This window comes from Triturus cristatus, chromosome 6 (genome assembly GCF_964204655.1).
Source record: "Triturus cristatus chromosome 6, aTriCri1.1, whole genome shotgun sequence".
NCBI lineage: Eukaryota > Metazoa > Chordata > Amphibia > Caudata > Salamandridae > Triturus > Triturus cristatus.
Window position 1 is genome coordinate 229035805 of NC_140589.1, and position 21087 is coordinate 229056891.

The window sequence follows — 21087 nt, forward strand, 5'->3', positions numbered from 1 at the left end:
GGAGGGACATGCTTATCTTTCGCATGCCCCTTTTAAGCCCCGCCCACCCCACGTTGTTTACAATGGTTGCTCCTAGGGAATGTAGAGACAGTATAGTGGCAGAGCTCCCAGTAAAAAGGAAAAAATGCACCTTTTGCCGTTTTTAGAACAACGTCAAGACCAAGACAGGGGGAGGAAGTGGGGAGGCGATGGGTTAGAGAGTGGGCGGTGCCTTTTAGAGGAGGCTGGGCCTGCCCTGCAGGAGGTGTATGATTATAGCCGGGGAGAACAATGTGCTATTAGCTTTAGGCAAGAGCCTGGGCACTGCTTACCTGTGCACTCTGGGGAAGTGCCACGTCCTCCCATCTCTCCCCAGAAAGCCAGAGTCTGCCTCATAATTAGGCGTGGAGAGCACCAGGAGGAGTGAGAGGGGCTGCAATGCCTCTTCTTTCTTAGGAAGAAAACGTCACAAAGCCCAATACCCTTAAAAGTAAGCCCAAATAAAGCCAATATCATACCAAAAAAAGCCCAACAACGATAGACTTCGAAAAAAGCAAAAAAACGAAAATAAAACACACACAATCGAGCGAGAGGCAGGGGAGTGGGCAGCACTAACAAAACTGTGGTATTAAGAGAAGGTGGGAGGGAGGAATGGTATAGTAAAGTCTGAGCAGCTGTGGCATCAAAGCTGAACAAAGGCAGACTGTAACAGAGCAAGAAACCAAGAAAAAAATAGTCCCCCAAGAACATATAAAGAACCATAGCGTAATGAGACAGTACTTACTCAATGCTGCATGGGAGGAACTGAAGAGCAAAAGGAGGGACAAAGAGGCAGAACTGACCACTATCAAGCAAGGATTTTTAAAGAACAGTGAAACAAACAAATCAAAATCAGGGGAATGTCTTTATGCCCACAAGAGAAGTTACAACAGGTCTTGAATGCTCGACCTAAAAAGGTGGCAGCTTCTGGAGTCTTCAGTAGAAACACTCCAAGCACTGTATCAAGTAGCATAAAGCCAAACGTGCAGAAGCATAGGCCTGTAACCTACGAAGTCTCAAGATGTCTTTCTCTCTCCCTCAATAACACAGCATATAATTTCAATTACATTCAAGGTAGACAATCTTGCGTGACTCACTTCTCGGCATATTTCCAAGCTCTCAGCACAAATATTTCCAAGCTCTCAGCACAAATTGGATACTTCATCCACCTTTTACACATCGATAAGTTGCAACTTAATTCGTCCTTGGTCATTCTTTTCCTTCTCATGAGAACTCATCTCCAAACTCATTATTGTGGTCCTTCTTGCCAGCTCCATCTTCTTATACCCTACTATCTAGCAAAAACAAACTCTTCCATGTCAACTGATGAGGCTTGTCCACACCTACATTGGAAACACAATTCAATCAACAGTGTAGTTTAAACACAACAGAACGTGGTACTGCAACATGAGCTTGCACTGAAATATAACAGTAGGCTACAATGAAATTACACATCAAGTTAAACTAAAGACACTTAGGCCTCAAAATAATTGCCACCTTTAGCAAGTGCTCTAGGTTGCAAATTTGTGTACAAATGTAAATGCATCACGAATTAAACTCTTAACACATGAATGATGCAAAAGCTATTAGGTATCATTAATAAAATACTCTCAAGTAAACATGATGTTGTGTTACACCTGAATTGTCTAAACATTAGTTTCACATTTAATTTAATTAGGTTAATGATAAATCAACTCATATATATATAGATTTCCTCTATGATATGAATAAATCAGTAGATTACATTTCTCCATTAGTCACAATTTAAACACACATTTTATAAACGGTATATGTTATACGTGAAGCACTTTATATATGCGCTACTCCATCTTTATTTTAGTAATGTCAATTACACAGAATACATTTGAGTGCTGACTACTCATAGTTATGATACACTCCTACTTTTAACTCATATGTGCGCAGTCGTTTTAATTCCCAGGAGTAGGGATTTATGGGAAAACATTCTTTATTGTGAAGTGCAAAAAGCATGCTGAACTACCTTTCCAGCATAAAACATTCCTGGAGGAAAAGCATGCACTTGTTGTGTTTGTTTAAAGCCGCCGTATTTCAAATTGCCCATTTTACAATCATTGTGTGGACATTTCGTTGTAGTTATTTTCAGAGGTGAACGGGAGAGATGAGTTTTACATCAAGGAAGAGAGCCAGGAGCATATTGCAATTTCTAGGAATAACCGCAGGCTTTAGAATTGATAAAGGGCTGTTTCTGTTCCGAGTTGTAACAGAAATCAAAGCTGGTGATTCAGTCCCTAGGCCACATCTCGTGAGCAGGGCTGATATTCCTGAGATAAGGTAACACCTCGCAGACAGCCGTTGGGCATTTATAATGGGATCTCACCCTATCGTGGAGGTATTAGCATGGGACCTAAATGTAAGCAATGTGGCCTTATGGTCAGAGCTGCTTATTTTGGTACTGGGGAGCGAGGTTCGAGTCTTGGCGACGGCGCAACATCTTGTGGTTTTTGGCAAATCACTTACTCTCCATGGCAGTGACTATAAATATAAAATTAATGTGACCTTGTGGTAGAGGTGTGGGGCAATCAGTAGGTCAGTAATTGGTTTTTGAAGCCCAACACCAGAACGGGAATGGGGCAGAGAGGGCAGGGCGAATAGGAGGGGGGTAGAAGAAATAGTCCCTGCATTGCAGAGGATGGCCACTAATTAGGTGGAATTAATCGGACTAGGTTGGTGCTCCTCAGCTCGGAACGGACATCATGTATCAGATGCATGAACCAATTAGGATGCAGCAAAGAAGAGTGACACTGGAGTCAACCTGTGGTAAGCAGTAGGCATGATCAAAGTCCTATATAAAAGACAGCAAATGCACGCTGCCTAGGCTCGACCTAAAAATGATAAGCATGGGAAGGGGATGGGGAGCCAATGTGCGAGCTGGGTGAGAATGGGAAGCAAGGATGACAGCAAGGGGTGGGGCAAAATGAAGGGGGAAGTGTCACATGTGGGAGAGAGCAAGAAAACTTATTCACTCCCAAGCAGTGCGAAGGGTACAAAATATAGTTCACTGAAGGCAACCAACATCAGCACTGGACAGATACAAGCCAACCATTCAGAATACTATGAGACTGAAATGCTCCTTTGTGGAACTAACACATGAATACAGAAGGAAGCCATCAAATCAAAAGATGACAACTGAGATAGACAACAAAGCCATTCAATCATGACCAAAAGGGGCTGACCCAAAGCCCACGTGTTCCATTTGCTTTGAAGTGTTCTTATTTAGACTATCAAAATTACTCATGCTATTTATGTGTTGACGTCTTCTCTCTTGAACTGTCACAACGGTTGATACTATGTAACTGAGAAGCGCTGAGATACGCAATGGTTTTTGTTTGCGCTATATAAAACCCTGAATAAATAAATATGCATTATTATTGGAAGCAATAGGTCTGAACAACAGTCATCTAAAGTTTATAATGCATGGCAGGTGACTATGGTAAGCCAGTCTCAGCTTTTTCAACACTGTACTTTCCTGTCATTGGACTCGGTTGTATCTTGGGTCTATTACTTGGGACATTCATGCACCTGACTACCTAAGTGCTGCACTGATCAGTATGGTAGTAAATATTTCACCATATGTACCTGCCTGCCTTTAGAGATATTTAGCTACATCCACTCATCTTTACCTGGTACAGACTCCCACAGACCTGCAAACGTCAGCCTTACACACAGATTAAAAATGACGGAGGCGATTCCATCAGAGTTTTGACACTATTTTAAAAAGTTTTGGACATAGTGTGAACAGGAATTAAATGCATTATCTAGTATGAGATTGAGAATGGCTTTACCGTTTTGTACAATCTTACTGGGGGGTGTCAACCAAATGTGCAATCCTTGGAAAATATATGCTGCTACATCCCTAGAGTTGGTCCAAATGAACATTCTAAGAAGCTGGAAAAAGGTGTTTGCTCCAAAATAGGATTACTTGTTGAAGGAGACAATGAACACGGAAAGCCTAATTTAGAGAATTCTAGGTCAGAGCCAGATTTGCAACCATGTTAGTGTTCTCTTCTGGCATACAGCAAGCATCACATTGACCCACCAAGCTAGCATTTTGGACACATAAGTATATACCAATCTGAGCCTCCAATAGATCATGGCAATGCTAATGAGACATTATAGGTTTACATTCTATATTTTGACATTATCTTTCAGTAATCATCAGGTCCCCTATTGCGCCTCACATTCACCCCCTTACCCAGACTTATTTTGACTGCTAAGAAATGAAACGTACAAATACTCAACACCTTTGTTGCACACTTTCCACATATTCACGACTCTCCAGTTTTTTTTTACAATAGACAAACCTATTAGCATTGTTAGTACTTCATTCTATTGTTCTCAAATATAGTTTATAAATTATTCGCATTGTTAATCCTTAATTCCGTTCTTTTTTTATTTAAGTATGTAATTTATGAAAAGAGCAAAATAGGTTTGATTGACCAAAGCAGAGGTTCTTAACTTGGGGTCTGCGAATTCCTGGGGGTCAAGGGCACCTGCTGGTGAGGGGTGGCTCTGCAACTGATTAGAAAATTAAATAACATTAGCAGATTATTAAAATATATATACAGAAAAAAGCTAAATTGAAACTTGAACATTATATAACGCTCTGCAACTTTGAAGAAATTTGACATTGGAGACTAAAAAGTAAGGGGCATATTATCAAGACAGGAGATAAAATTATCGCTGCTTTAGCAGCAGAAAACTGCCGCTAAAACGGCGATAATGGGCTTGATAATATGCTCTATGAAATTCCAATTGAAGCCCATGTTAGATGTGAAGGACATCTAACATGGGCTTCAATTGGAATTCCATAGAGCATATTATCAAGCCCATTATCGCCGTTTTAGCGGCAGTTTTCTGCCGCTAAAGCAGTGATAATTTTATCGCCTGTATTGATAATATGCCCCTAAGATGGTATGTATGGTAATTAACTGGGTAATTTAAATAGCAAACAAAAACGAGTATGGGTAATTGGTGGCCTCAATTGAAGTGTTGATATGCCCCGACAAAGAAAGAGCAGGCATTAGGAGCAAAAGCGAAAAGTGATAAGCTGGAGTCTGGCATATCAGTAGTCTATGAGAAGTAAAATACATTGTGAAGAGCTCCAAAGACAAATACCAATACATGTGCTGGACATCAGTGCACTTCCTATAGCAAGGCCTCCATAGGGAGCTGCCTCATTGGGCCCGGACAAAGGGCCAGAAGATGGCACTGGATTACAGAAGGTGGCTGGAAAATTGGGCCTTGATGCCAATGGAAAGGGAGCCCCATCCTGCCAATTGTTTGGAAAAGTGTGCACTGGGGAAAACAGGCATTAAGATGACATACAATTCATCTGCAGTAAACCTTGTTAAGATGAACGAACTGGGATAATAAAACAAACCCTGTCCCATCCATGTGACATAGACACGCCCACCCATACCATAAAGACTGTGTCCTGGACATGTTATAAGGACTGGATATGGACATGAATCAGGGTGATGGCATCAAGAGAGGAATGACACCTAGAAAGTAGGTGTAAAGTGTGGATGCCAAGCCATGCCATGCCATGCCATGCCATTCTATGGTAATCTCTGCTCTGCTGTTTCTTGTCCTGTCACGTTGCATTACATTAACTTGGGGGGTGTCATGTTAAGCTATTTTATAAAGGACGTTGCGAACAACCCGCTATGTCACCTTAAGCGAGTTTGCGACTGGAACAGGATGCATTGTTTGGTTCTTCTTAACATTAAACTTTGACTCACAGGTCAATGCAAGTCAGAATTTAGAACTAAAAAATTACAGAAGAATAAACTCTGATAACTTAGCTGTGGAGTGGGGCCCAAAAGAAAACCTAAAAGCAGCCTAAAACGGTGACAGAGAGAAAGACATACTATTAAACTTACAAAGAAAAAACTTAGAGGCCAATGGAGTGAGACAGCTCAAAGGAAAGCAAGTAAAATGTAAATAATGAAGAAAAAGAAAGCATGAAGAAAAGAGGGCACAAATGGGCCCAGGAAATAAGAAAAAATATGTAAAAGAAGAAAGGGAAGAACACAAAGAAGGAAGAGTGGAAAGAGGAAATGGAAAGATTAAGGAATTAAAAAAGAAAAAAGAGAGAAAGCAGAAAAATATAATGAAAGAGCAAAGAAGAAATGTGAGATGAAAGGATGGGTGATTGAAGGAAAGAAGAGAAAGAAAGAATTAAGAAATTTAAGGAATACAACAAGAAATGATGCAAAGACGGTGTGAAAACATGCCAGGACCAACATAACACTAAACGGATAGAAAGAAGGATAGAAAGCTAGAAAAAAAGGACTGATGGAATGAGACAAGAATGGACGGCAGGAAAGAAAGATGGAGAGAAAGAATGAAAATTAAATACTCAAATCAGCAAAAAAAGATGATGGAAAGAAGGAAATAAAGAAGCATAAAAAAGAGAGAAGATGAAAAGGATGAATGAGAGAAATAGGTCAATACAAGTAAATGTGCAGTTTTGGGCCAAATACCTTTACATTCCTGTTATAATAGTCATCATTTTGCATAATTTTCTGAAAATTTCCCCAGTGTACAATCCCCAAGTTACTTCATATGAAGAGTTGGAATTGCTCACGTTACTCGTGCATTTATTGGTACATAAGGGTCAAAGTGGGGGTATATTATTCTTCTGGCTACTCCCTTGTGTTTAATATAAGCTTGGGTTACACTATGGTAAGTGCCCTTTCATCAAGCAGTGCTACCCGAAAACTTCTGCAGCCTTCTAGTGCAGATAATAAAGCTCCTGGCTTCTCAGATCGAGCACAAAAACAACAGCCTTTTACAAACACCTCTTACAAAAGAGCGGTTTTCATCATATTTTCAATGCGTTGGTGATTTTATTTTTGTTTCCATGCTAATGAAAGTTCCCTCCTTCGGTTGACTCCTTGTGTTGATGAAAACAATCTATTTCTGAAATACATTTTGGTGTTGTAGTATTCAATGCAATGTGCTGATTGAAAAATAATGTCCTTCGTGTTTAAATGTCATGCTTAGGTGGAGTGGCGAAGCAGCATGATGGGCATGGGGCTCGGAGGGCACACTGGAATAAGAACTGGTGCTTTTTCAGCGGGTGGTGATGGCAATGAATGAACCGGGGCAATTATAGTGGTAATTGGCCGCATTTATATTCATACTGGACTGTTAACATTTGCCAAAACATTTTTGGATTTAAAAACTACTTTACAGAGGAGCTTGTACATTATTCTCTAAGAAATTGTTTGAACCTAGGATCACAAGACCCTGGTCGCAAGTCGGACAGAGGGATATTTGTGAGAACTGAATCATCCTTGCGGCAAGGCAGAGATATTTCGGAAAAACATGAGCTGCGGTAAATGACATGGATGCATCGTATTTACAGTACGGCGCACCATTTCACAAGGTCTCAAGGCTCGTCAGAAATCCCTCAAAAAGCGACACTTTGGGAAAAAAATTGTTCCAAAACACCTACAGGAATCAATGGAGCAGACTGTAGGCAGCAACAGTCAGGATAACAACCCCAACACCAGCCAGAATGTCCAGACAGAACCCCAGGGGGAAGAGGAAATGTCATTTCCGTGAGGAGGACAACCAAACTATAATAACAGAGGTGACAAAGAATGAACATAAGCTGTTTGGCATCTCAAAATTGCTATTAGGGAAGAAAGAAGCCATCTGGCAGTCCATAGTGGAGAAGATAAACAGTGTAGGGCAAACTAAAAGGACAGTGGCAGAGGGCAAGAAGTGACTGCATGATTATATGCACAGGACCAAGGAGAAACTGGCCAAGACCTGAGGGAAGCCATGGGGACCGGAGGAGGAGGACCTGAGGACCAGGACGGGTGCTGGACCCGCTGGAGGAGCTGTTGGCATCAGTCATCCCAGGCAGGAGTTCCCGGACAGGACAGTGCTGGGTTTGAGGAGCAGGAAGATCAACAGGGTAAGTAGAGTGGCAACAATGAACACTATGGGACATTTTTTCCTGCAGTGCAGCTCAACAAGCTACATTCCTGCGCTGCACTGCGCTGTGTGCAAGGGAAAGGATGTGAATTTCTCACATGCTAATTCATACTTCACATAAATTTAAGTCAAATTGCCCACTCACATTTTGTACAGACCAGCTCTGTCAAGCTTGCCCTGTCCATGCTTGATGTGCTGCCCCAGTCAAGAGTTCACCTTTGTATACTGAGACTTGGAGTGGAATGTGGAACATGAGTGACCAGGACTACAAGTCCCACAATATTGAGCTTAAGACCTGGATTGGAGCAGCACATCATGTATGGATATTTGAGCCATGGCCAACTGACTATGACATTCCAGGCCCCCTTGCACCATGAGCCACATTACCCATGTCAACATCTATCATAGCTCATCAATAACATAATCGAATTTCATTGCAGGGGGCAAACAACACCTCCTGGCAGGCAGCCTGTCCTGGATGACTAAACTGTTGGTGATAACATCCTGCCCCCATGAACGATGACACCTTCCAGCAAATCCTAGACTCCATTGGAAATCCTTTTCTGGTCACGGCAAGGAATGACAGTGTCGCTGGGTTGCCAGAGGAACTGTATGCCACAGTACATGCCCCATCCGCTAGCTCAAGCCCAGCTGTGGACTCAGGGAACCCCCAAGAAGCTTTTCAACGGAGAGTGGTAAGAGTTCAGTAGCAGCTGGTTGAGAGGTGTGAGCGGGGATGGAGACCATCGCTGGCACCCTAGAAGGAATCCACAGGTGCATCAGTCATAATAAGGACACCTCTGAGGCTATCAAAGTCATCTGCCCTTGGATCCATAGTGGATGAGTCCCTGGTTGACAGTGCTGGTGTCATGAGGCAGAGGCAAGAACAACAGCCCTGCAAATGTGACACCAGTGAGGTTGCCAACCAGCTGGGGGCCTTCCATACTATCTTTCAATTTATGGAGTGCAAGCAGGACTCTTATATAACAACTATGGGTGCCTTCCACAGTGACGTTGTTGCCCTGTTGACTAGCCATCAGGCCCTTGTCAGCGATGTGCTTCTTTCCTTGCTAGCACTGGCAAATGATGCTGAGGACAGGGGATCCACATCTTCTGCCCCTGATGTTGGTGTGCCTCAGATGCCTACCACACAAACACCACCACCTCCAGGGGAGGCACAACACCCTTTAGAGGAAGAAGAAGTCAGCTTCACCATTTTCGGGTGGCGAACTGCCAAGTCAGGGTCTCCTGGCCAGTTTCTGAGTGTTCCTGTGTTAATCATCATCCCACCTCCTTGGTCACCTGATATTGTCCCTTTTTGTATGCTCAACTGTTTTTCTAATCCATTTGCAGGCTATTGCTAAGGCCAACCTTTCCAAATGTCAATTTGGATCTCCTCCTCACTGGAATTCTCCCCACCTCTACATGACATCTATTGTCTATAACAATGTTGCTGTTGTTGCCCCAAAAACTCTTAATAACTGCTTGTAAATAAATGCTCTACTATGAATCAGCCTGTTGTATGTCTGGTGCAGAAAGGACTAACTAGACAATAGTGGGTGCGTATATAAAAAAATCTACTTCTTACCATCTCAAGGAGAGTGTACTAAAGTCACTACCACATGCACTTGTTGTATATTCCCAAACACCATGTACATCCACAGCAGTGCCATTATGCGTAAGTTCTTTTTTACCAATTGAACGTCAAGGTGTGACAATAAGCTTCAGTAACTTGACTGGCACACAGTGAGAAGGCCTTACTAATCATAAAAATGCCTACCTAGTCAAAATGAGGCATGTGAGCCACTAACATTGTTTCTCACATCCACATATATCTTGCTTACTGACCATGACAACGTGATAATGAGTCTTTTCATGAGGACCTAGCGAAAATAACTCCCTGGAACCACTCCTGTTGTTTCACAATGGACAAACAAAAAGGTGCCTATAAATTTGCCAACTACCTGGTGATCACTGCCCCAGGTGGCTGAACCGAATAGGTAATAGAGCAGAGGAGAAGCCTTGATGTGAGTGTGACTACAAGCTTCCCTCTCCCCCGTAGTAACCATGATACAATATCACAGCATTTTACATAAACACAGACAGTGATTTCCAGCACACATGCTCCCACTGTTTTTTGTCTTTGGCTGGGTAGGCCTGGCTCACCTTACCCCCAGCCGCCACCATCTTGGGCAGGTTCGTTTTACAATAGAATTTACTAGGGAATGCCTACATTGCATATTTCACTCTGTGAGTGGCATAGCTGGTTTTGATGCAGGTATTTTTCGGCATAGGACTTCAAAAACTGACGGGTTTGACCACATGCATCAAGTTATAGATATGGAGTAATGTGAAACCATCATGTCAAAATTAGTGATGCAACAGTATGCCCTGTGGTATTTACAGGACCAGGTAAATAACAAAACCATTGGATGAGGTATTTATCAGGCCTGGTAAATAGCTTCTATTCCAAGTTCAAACTCAGTCAAACTCCAACTTGTAGAATTCAGTGACTACTGCTCTAAATTTCATGTCTTGGCAATCACCGGTATTTTTTACTCAGGAAATTTTGGAAAGTTTGATGGGACAAAGTTGACCTCAGGAAAATTGCTGGAAAGTTAAATGGAAACGTGCTTGGTTTACCCATACAGAATATTTCCTAACTCCTTGACCCAAAGAAGAGATGGACCAACAACTTATCTATCCGGCATTGCAAGCAATGAAGTATAAAGAACCTACATTTGATACAAGAGATTATATAGTACAAAGACAGACCTCCGTGTTCTTTCAAGAGGGGTCAGAATATTAGAGCTGTGCTTGTAAAAGCAGCAGTTTTCTCTATCCATCCACCAACCTTACAATCACAATGGGGATTACTATAGAGTTCTCCCCCCGCCTGGGTACACGCAAAATGACTATGCCATACACGGCGTTTAGTTTTACTCGTCATTATTTGTCTGCGTTTAACTCTAGAGTTCAAAAAGTACGTTTATTGAGGCAAGGGAAAACAATAATACAAAAAAATATAATAACAGGGAAAAAGGAAAGATGGCAAACAATAAAACGAATCAATTTTTGATGAACATAAAGGTGAACAATATAAGTCATCCAACTGTAATAAAGGAGAGAGGGGTAACAGTGACTTGTAAAGAATCAGTGAACAAAAAAGAACTACATTTTATACCAAAATGTACACTACAAAGTCAAACATTAATAAATCATATAATGTCAATATGAGAGAAGTCATGGAGGTTTAGTCACTTCTTGTTGAGAGGGGGTAAGGAACAAAGAGCGCCGAGCACTTGTATCAATAAATAGTGTAACAAGCGACCATAGGTGCAAACGTTTGGATGCCATATGTAGTGGGTAAACAAAAGTAGTGTCCAATCTGTGATTGTAACAAACAGCATACCACCATGCTTGATATGACAATTTAGTAAAGTCTTTCCAGTTCTTAGTCATTTGCTGAAATGCAACCGCCAGCAGTAAATCTATTATTTTTACATTGGAACTACAATCTGCCCAAATAGAGGACAAACTACCTAAAAAGATATGTGTGGGAGAAAGGAGGTGAGAGGAACCAAAAATCTAATTAATTTGAGACCATACCTTTTCCCAGAAACTATGAACAAATGTACATGTAAAAAGTAAATGATATAAGGTTATAAGGGGAGAGGAACAAGTCAGACACACATCCGAGAGGTCAGAATAACTTGCAGCAAGTATGAGAGGGGAAAGTAAGAGTCTATTATATATGAAAAAGAGCATCTGTGTAGTGCTCGCAGCTCTAGAGGATTTCCTAAGTTTAAGCCAAATTCTATCCCAAAACTCCTAAGACCAAGAGACTTCTAATTCTTTTTCCCAAGATAATTCTACTTTAGATTTTTCTCTCAGAGTGGAGGAGCTGTGTAAGAATTTATATATGGTCGAGGCTTTAGAGTGTTTAACTAAAAGAGTGCGTAGTTTCTCTGTAGAGGATGGCTCACAAGGAGCGGGTTGAGAAGAGATTGTGTAATGCATCTCGGAGAGCTTGCGTTAAAAGGGAATACTTAGAATGGAAAGATGCAGGAAAATGAAAGGAGCCCCTGGCGTGAGAAAAGGACATAATCTCGTCCCGCACATATAATTGACGTACCCAAATCAAGCCCCAGCGTCTCCAAGACTTCCAAAATATAGGCTTATTATTTATTAAAATATGAACGTTGTGCCATATGTTAGAGTTAAGAAATGTGGTCCAATCATTAGAATTCGAGGAGGAAATAGGTGACAGAAGCTTAGAAGTGTGCTTAATTACAGGAGTGGAGATAGATTGTGGTTTACGTGTAAAAAGATAAATATTCTTGGAAGGAGAATGGGGAGATGAAGGACTGCGCAAGTGTGACCCAAAGAGGGCAATTAATGAGAGTTTCAGAAAGCCATATCGAGGCCTGATGTAATAAAAAGGACTTATTATAAGTAGGCAAATCAGGGAAGTTTTACCCCACCCTCTAATTTTGGGCGAACTAGTTTTGAGATAGACATATGTGACTTCTTCTTATTCCATAGAAAAGTAGACAAAATGGAGTTGAATTTCTTAAAATATTTTAAGGTGATAGACAGGGGAATATTAGCAACTGTATACAAAATTATAGGAGACAACATCATCTTTATAGGTGCCGATTACGATCCTGGAAAAAAATTCCCCGTACGACTCGTATCCGGTCTTTTTACCGTACGAATCGTACAAGTGCCGTACAAACTGGCAAGTACGATTCGCATGGGAAAAAGTCCATACGAATCGCATTGGGAATAATTCCCCACACGTCCTCGGGTCGGAAAATGTGTCCGACACATCCTCGGACGATTTACCGTACAAATGTGAAAAGTGAAGTCCGACCGCGCAAGTACGATCCATCCCGTGAGTCCGATGTTACAACCGTATGGAAAAAACACCGTCCGCACCGAACTCCCATAGCAACCATGGAGACATGTGCCCACATATGCGCCGTCCCCCCCCCATCCCCCGCATGTACGCGCCGTACCCCCCCAGCCCCCGCATGTACGCACCGTACCCCCCCCAGCCCCCGCATGTATGCACCGTACCCCCCCAGCCCCCGCATGTACGCGCCGTACCCCCGTGTGTGTACACCAGTGTACGTACGCACCGTACCCCCACCCGTGTATGTACGTCACGAACCCCCAGCGCGTAGCGCGTAGCGCTGGGGGTTCGCGCCGTACATACACGGGTGGGGGTACGGTGCGTACGTACACTGGTGTACATACACGGGGGTACGGTGCGTACATGTGGGGGCTGGGGGGGTACGGTGCGTACATGCGGGGGCTGGGGGGATACGGTGCGTACACGCGGGGGCTGGGGGAGTACGGTGCGTACATGCAGGGGCTGGGGGGGGTTCGGCGCGTACTTACGGGGGCTGGGGGGTACGGTGCGTACATGCGGGGGCTGGGGGGGTACGGTGCGTACATGCGGGGGCTGGGGGGGTTCGGCACGTACTTACGGGGGCTGGGGGGGTACGGTGCGTACATGCGGGGGCTGTGGGGGTACGGTGCGTACATGCGGGGGCTGGGGGGGTTCGGCGCGTACTTACGGGGGCTGGGGGGGGTACGGCGCGTACCGGGCCCCCTAATCTGGTCGTTTCACGGCGTACTTCGCTTTCCCGGCACTTTTTGGGTGCCGTAAAAATATTGCTGTCCGGACTGCTGTGGGTTTGATTCGTACTTCCTGGTTCGTGAAACGCAGGCTGCATGCGTCCCGACGTCACGTCGGCGCTTTCCCGGATCACATTTGTATGTATATTTTCATCGGTCGGTGTTTTGTACGAATCGTACGGAAATGGTATTTCCGTGCGAATCGTACTTCCATGTTTGTATATTGTTCTGACCGGGTACGCGTCGGACGGAGAATATGCTCCATCCGACGGTTCGTACCCGTTTTTTACAGGATCGTAATCGGCACCATAGTGTCCAGACGACCCCACCAAGATAAGTACAAAGGATGCCATTTTGATGTTAGTGATGACAATCTAAAAGTTCAATTTTCCATGCAACTTGATATTGTTTCTGAAATTGAGGGGGTAAAATGCAGACCTAAATATTTAATGAATTGGGGACTCCATGTGAAGCCTGAAGAGGTAAAGGGCAGCTTTAAAAGTATATTTGGTTAGAGGCAGAATTTCGCATTATCTCTATTTAATTTATATCCAGAGACTAATGCAAAAGAATCAACCTCTCCCAAAAAGGCAGGGAGGGAAGTTGGGGTTGTGAAATAAATAAAAGAACATCATCAGCATAAGCTGCCATCTTAATGTTAGTCTCTTTGAAAGTGAAACCATGGAAATTATCGTTTTGACGAATTCTTAAAAGAAAAGGCTCCAAGTCAAGATTAAAAAGAAACGGAGAAAGTGGACAACCTTGTCTAACACCTCTACTAAGCGGGAAATAGGAAGACATACCACCATTTGCACAAACAGCCGCTTTCGGGTTAGAATACAAAATAGAAATCAAAGCAATAATTTGTGGGCCAAAGCCAAACCATTTAAGTGCATGAAAAAGATAAGGCCATTCAACTCTGTCAAATGCTTTCTCTGCATCTAAAGATATTGCAGCTAATGAGTGTGAGATGTGTGAAGCCTCGGAAAGGACATCAAAAAATAAACAAGTATTATCTGTTATGAGTCAACCCTTGATGAAGCCCGATTGTTCTGTTCCTAAGAGACCAGGTAGTTGAGGTTCCAAACGTAAGGCTAGGGCTTTTGAACATTTTTTATATTCAATATTAACCAAAGAAATGGGTCGATAGTTTTTGCAGTATTGTGGATCTTTACAATCTTTAGGTATAAGGCAAATAAGTGCATCAGAAAGAGCCAGAAGATCCACCTGATTGTAAAAAAACATTTATGAGAGTATATAATTTGGGAATCAATAAATGTTCAAAATGAGTGAAAAACTCAACAGTAAAACCATCTGGACCAGGTGCTTTGTCCTTTTTTAAGTGTGTGCAAGGCAGTAAGAAGTTCCTTTTGTGTAAGGTCTAATTCTAAAAGTGAAAGATCTGGGCGCGTAACAGAAATGTGGTGAATGCTAGAAAAGAAGTGAGCGGTAGAGTGGTCAGAAGGAGGAATCTCAGATGTATACAATGTTTTGTAAAATTGAAGAAATTCTTTTATGATATCCTCATCTTTGAACTTCAATGTGTGAGTATTATCGAAAATAGAATCTAAATTAAGTTTATTATATTTAACCTTCAAATAATTAGCTAACAGTTTTCCAGCTTTATTCTGGCCACCATAAAATTTTGCACTGGACTTCAACAAAAAGTTTGAGGCATTGTTAGTGGTATCCTTGTTAAATTGAAATTTAGCATTTATAAGTCCAGACAAATAAAGTTTTGACTTGGAGGAATAGTAGGAGTGTTCCAATCTCTTTATTTTGGCAAAAAGGGCGTTAGTGATTTCTCGTGCTTTTTTCCGCTTTGAAGAGACATATCTAAATCTCTAGCAGAAGCCTTGAAAGCGTCCCAAATCACATGAAAAGGCAAAGTATCTGAGTGATTGAGGAGGAAGTATTTACTAAAAAAGGAAACGAAAGAGGACGTGAATATCGAATCCAAAAGTAGAGCATTGTTAAAACGCCATTTCCGAGGGAGAGTGGGTTTCTGCAAAACGTCCAGCTGAATAGTAACAGGAGCATGATCAAATATTAGAATAGAGCCAATATCTGCTGCCACCAGTGATTGAGATATGTTGTGGGATATAAAAAAATAGTCTAGTCTTGATTGGGTGTGATGAGTCGGAGAGTGATAAGAGTATTCTCTCAATGTAGGATTGCAAAGCCTCCAAGCATCGATAAGCTTGTGTTGCTTAATGGTATGTGTGAAAGATCTATGTGATTTACGAGGAACATAAGGGATTGACAAATTTCGATCTAGAAAGGGGTCGAGGACTTCATTACAATCTCCTGCAAGAATAAAACTATCATCGAAACATTGTGTGATCTGTTGGGCCAAGGAAGTCCAGAAAGAGGCATCTCCTGCTGTGGGTGCATAAATATTCAACAAAGAGATTGGAGCACTACCCACCATTAATTTACCAAATAGCCATCTACCCTCCTTGTCTGCACATTGCGATAACATTTTGACAGCAAGGAATTTGCGGCATAAAGTAAGAACTCCATTGCATTTGCCATCACCCGGGGAAAAATAAACCTCTCCCACCCAACCTCTCTTTAACTTAACAGATTCTTCAACCGTCAGGTGAGATTCTTGTAGACATGCTATATCTGCTCCCAATTTGGCCAAATGAGTCAGAACTCTCTGTCTCTTAATAGGTGAATGTAAACCTCTGACATTCCATGAAATAAGTTTAAAGGACATAAAACAAAACTGCAGATGAGTGATAAACAAAAACTGCAGCGAATCTCTAAACAAGTCAAACTGTACCAAACATTACACCAACTACAAAGACATTGAGTCAAATACGGAGAAAGATAAAGGAGAAAGGAAAAGAATTAAAAACGAATAAGCATCATTTGAAATGTAAAAGAGAAGCGTAGAGAGAAGAGCAGTGGTAAAGTAGAAAGATATTGAAAGAGAGCTCTTAAAGCAAAGGGAATACAGAAAAGAAAAAATGCAATACAAAATACATAAGAACTCAGTACAACCAAGGACTTACATGTAATCCAAGACAAATGAAAGGTGGGGGGTGCGAGGCCACACGGAACAATGACGTGTCCAGGACTCAAGCGGGAAGGCGGGAGGGAGGGCAGACTCAACTTACGATGGAAAATGAGGAAAACAGTGACACGAAGACATAACCTGTAAGGAGAAAAAAGTGGTTAGTTATGTAAATGAAACGATATGAGTGGAAATTTGCACTAGTACAAAATATCAACATAGCAACAAACCAGTAATAAATCTAATACATGCAAAAGAAGAATGGCATTTCAGGCACCAAAGTGTCTATTTGGTACGTAGTGAGGAAGTGTCCATGGAGTCAGCATGGTAAGAGTAGAGGAAGCTCTTCAATTTTACTAGATCATCATAGGAAGTGGTTTTATTGTTGATAGTCACTTTAAATAGGCAGGGATGTAAGAGGCCATTTCGTGTGCCTATGGAACGGAGCTGTGGTCTCAGCAGAAGAAATTCTTTGCGGCGATCTGCAGTTGATTTGGCATAGTCTTGACAAAAGAATAGGGAGTTTCCTGACCAGGTAATATGATCAATTGCCCTAGCCGCTGACAAAAGTTTGAGCAAGTCAGTATACTCCAGAAAATATAAGATCACTCCCCTCGGTTTCTTTGCTGTAGAGGAAGACAAGAAAGATGACAACGGTCCCCACCGATGAGCTCTTTGAATGTTAAGAGAAGTATCATCTGGCAACTTGAGAATCTTTGGGAGGAAGGATTTGAAGAAGACAATTGGGTCTGATCCCTCCGTTCCTTCCGGCAAACCGTAAATGCGAAGGTTATTTCTCCTATTCCTGTTTTCCAAATTTTCAATCTGTTTATGTAGCAGGGAGTCCTTAGAGCACAAGGAATCCACTTTCAAAGAAGAAGAATTTAAAGAGTCAACATTTTGTTCTAAGGCTGTGACACGGTCTTCTACGTTTGACCACCTATCAGTGAGAATCTGCAGCTTGGAATTAGTTTCTTCAATAAACGGACGCAAGGCCCGTATTTCTTCAAGCAACAAGTCCATTGTGACTGAAGCAGGTTGTTTAGGGGGAGAAGGAGGATCCTTCTTTAACCGCTTACTCGATGCTTTGGTAGTTCCAGAGGACAGCGGTGTATTAGATGTCGACACACCTTTAGGTGAAGTGCTCGTGGAGTCCTCCATGGAAAGACAGTTGTAGCGGGAACTAGTGTGAATTACGAATCGACGTGCTGAAGACTTGGGTTTAGAAAAGTCTTTAGTTAATTTTCCCATAAGTTGAGACAAAGACTTAAATGGCAGACCAATGAACAAGAAATGTCGCCGTGCAGTACATCAGTATTTAATTCCTCAGGAAAAAATGCAACAAGATGTAATTGCAAAAAATGTAACGAGATATAATGATTACATCTTTATGAGAATGCCTTATTTGATGTCATAAGGGTATTAAAAAAGAGACCATAAGATAAAGGCTACACTGGAGTAACCAAAAAAGGCTAGCACAAGTTGTGTGAGGCCGGTTGTATGGCATAAAAAGAAGTAGGCAAGGGTGAACAGCAGCAAAACCGGTATTTGCTTCAAAAAACACCCAACACATGAAGAAAAGTATTGTAATAAAAAAGTTCTCAGTAATGCAAGGCAGCTCTGGAGTATGAGAAAGACAAGGCTTATATTACAATATATCCAGCACTGAGGTCAACTTTGCTGATAAAGCTGCACAAAATGACAACTATTCAGGCACCACAGTGCATAAATAGACCAAGATATGGGAATACAGGACATACAATATAATAATTTCCCATCCTTGCAGAGCTTCAAGAAATGTAAAAGTTACAGGCGGTAAACCATTTCAGCCGGCAATGCTCCGTGAGCGAGAGCACACAAAATGGCGGCCGCTAATACAATGGAGCTGCGTCACAGCCCTTGAGAAAAAAAAATAATGTAATAAAAATGCCTACGAGTCTTCAATCAGCATGAAAAGGGAATTCCCCGAAGCAGCATATCTTCCGACAACTGCTCCTCCGTTTTCGCGTCGGAAACTGCAGAAGGTATCGCGCCCGGACTGCCTCCGCTCCCGCCGACAAGGGAGAGCTACGGATTAGCCGCCATCTTCGTCTAACACCTCAAACTCTCCCTGCGTTTAACTCTCAACTTAACATTTTAAACCAGCCTTCACTGCACTCTGCTCTAACACGTACGCCACAGTCCCTCAGGAGCCAAAAGGGTTTCATCATTTCTAACTCACAAAACACTATAATTACTACCCATTATCCAGGATGTGTGGCACATGTTTTTTTTCCATTGTAATAAAGTTTTTGTACACAGTATGTGCCACACTCTGAGACAATTCACATTTATGCTCTAGTATGTCCTTGCACTAATATATAATTTGGACAGACTAGCCAAAAAGTTAGCAAACTTTGGCAATACAAATAGGTCTGGCTTTAAAGGAATGTTGTATGATAATTTGAAGCATTGCAAGTAAATAACATTGTAATGGATATGTATTTCTGTGGAAATAAAGATCTGTAGAATAATGATTGTGTAGGTTCAAATGGCAGGTGACAGTTGCACTGTCAAACCAGACCTAAAAGTCAATGTAGGTTAATGACTGCCCTCCTCCCATCTGTGCTGCTGCCAGAGAAAAACAACATAAATTATCTAGTTTGAAATCATTCCAATGCCATGTTATGTTATGTTGGTTTGTATAGTGCACAAATCACCTGAGAAGGTAGCCATGCACTTGGGCAGGTGTGTAGGTGTGTGTTATCAAGAAGCTTATACAAAGAGCCAGGTCTTCAGCTCTAGCGGAACTTATGAAATGAGGAGGATGCTCAGATGTGTTGAGGGAGGTTCTTCTATGCCTTGGATGCAATCAAGGAGAATGAGCAACCTCCAGTTTTGCTTTTACGAATGTGGAGAGTGTGTGCGAGTGAGAATGAGGCAGAGTAAAGGTGTCTGGTGGGTTGGTGGAAGTGTATGCTCCTGTGTGGGTCCCTGAAAGTTAGGAAGCTGGATAAATAAACACAATGTCACTTTTTCTGTGGAAGTACACAACTTCTGCCCAATTAAAATATGTACTCCTGTCTCCCAACATGTGGGGGGAGCTAAAGCTCCTATCTAGTGATGCTCACATAAACATCATGGGAACATGGCTAGTAAACACATATGTGTTTATATATTGTCCATGACAGGAGATTCACAAGGTTGTGAAGCAAGAGGAGCAACAACATCACCTAAAGTTAAATTCAGGTGAGAAGAGTTAAACGCAATTGAGAACATTATGCCATTGGAGTAGTGTGTTAACAAATTCCACTTTTTTCATACAGTCACGTAGGGAAAAGATTCCCCTGAAAGAGGAGTTTTGCATTCTTGGGTGAAAGATGACATACATATCTTTGTATTGCTAATTTCATAAGAAACACAATGTGAGGGACTACTATCTTCAGTGGAAGACAACAGACTGTATAATGAATATGTGGTGTCTCACTCAGTGCACTCAGTTTTTAAATTATTGAGTTGCATGATAAATGGATGTACTGTGCTGCGTCACTGTTTATGGTGAGCCTCAAAGACTAGCAACAGCTTCAATTGAGCCCACATGCTGCAGCTAGTTTTACTGTAGTAACAAACAAACAAAAAGATGCAGTCACACACACATCTAATACCAGTATTATTCACGAGCCTTCCCATACAAAGCAGTACGTCCAGACTGTTCAACTCCCCCTTCATGCAATATTGTGAGTTTATTTATTTGGGATGTTCTGAGGTGGCAGAAGGAGAGGGAGCTATTACTTGCGCACAGCTCAGTATTATTTGGTACTCAATTTTCACCATCAAATTCAAAATTAAAATTTGTGGATTCTCCGGTGAAATCCAATGATGTTGGGTGCATGGTGACCTGTTTTTTTGGGGGTACTACAGGGTATGACCGTCAGAAGAGGTGGGCTTAGTGGGGCATGAAGCCCCACATTCTGTACTTTTCAGAGCCACACTTTTTACCATCAATATTTTAAATTTCCTAGCAAGTCTGTCATTGTTATTAATAATGAGGCATCTTGTGTGGCCCTCCAGATGGTGGCAGACACCAAGTTTTCTCTTTTCATGAGACTGTATTTTTTAATACTTAGAAACAGGTGCTTTTAATTGCACCTGGCCAGAACAAAAGAAGCATCCAGAGGCCCCCGCATTACGTTTTGGCCCCAGCACTCACTCTACTTCTGACCAGCCTGGGTATCAGTTTGGTTTCCAAAACGAACCATACAAATGGAACAGATGTGGTGAAATGGGGTTTGTACAAATCTAGAACTAACTGTGTGGTTCAATGAAAATCTCACTGGCCATCAGTCCGCATATTGCCAAAAATGGGGAGCACTTACAAATGGTAAAAACTAAATGCAGGATATTTACCTCCAAGACCACAACATCCCACTATA